Raw genomic sequence first — 565 nt, 5'->3', positions numbered from 1 at the left:
GGGGCCCCCAGCCGGCAGCATCTCCACCGGTCCCAGTTCGTCTTTGTCTTCAGCTACTTTGTGTGCGCGTGTGTTAGTGTGAGATGCTCACGAACAGCCCCCCAGGGCGCGGGGAGCTGCCCCCTCCTGCCTTCTGCCCCCCTCCCCAATCTGGATCTGTCACTTTATTTATTTAATGTATTTATTTATGGAGTGGTTGATGCACAGAGTTAGGAGGTACGGTCGCACTGGAGGACATCCAAGGCTGGCAGTGGGCACCATGTGGATGTTCCGCGGGTATGCTTAGGTCTCAGCCCTCCCCGATGGAGGACAGGGCTGGGGACACCACCAGGGTGGGCACTGCTGGTGTCCTGGTTACCATCGTGCTCCGCAGAGCTGGCAAGAGGAGGCAGAGGCCCCTCTCTGGTGGTTTTGGCAGAAGGTGAGGCAGCCCTGGACTCTGGTGCTGCATTTGCTTTGCTGGATCCCAGGGAATTTGGTGATTTCTACAATGATTTGGAGACTTCCAGAAGGACTCTCCAGCCTGCATCAACACCAGTGGCAGCAATGACATCTAATTGACTTC

The sequence above is a fragment of the Nestor notabilis genome, unplaced genomic scaffold (genome assembly GCF_000696875.1).
Source record: "Nestor notabilis isolate BGI_N333 unplaced genomic scaffold, ASM69687v1 scaffold4368, whole genome shotgun sequence".
Classification (NCBI taxonomy): domain Eukaryota; kingdom Metazoa; phylum Chordata; class Aves; order Psittaciformes; family Psittacidae; genus Nestor; species Nestor notabilis.
Note: the sequence above shows the minus strand (reverse complement) of the source record.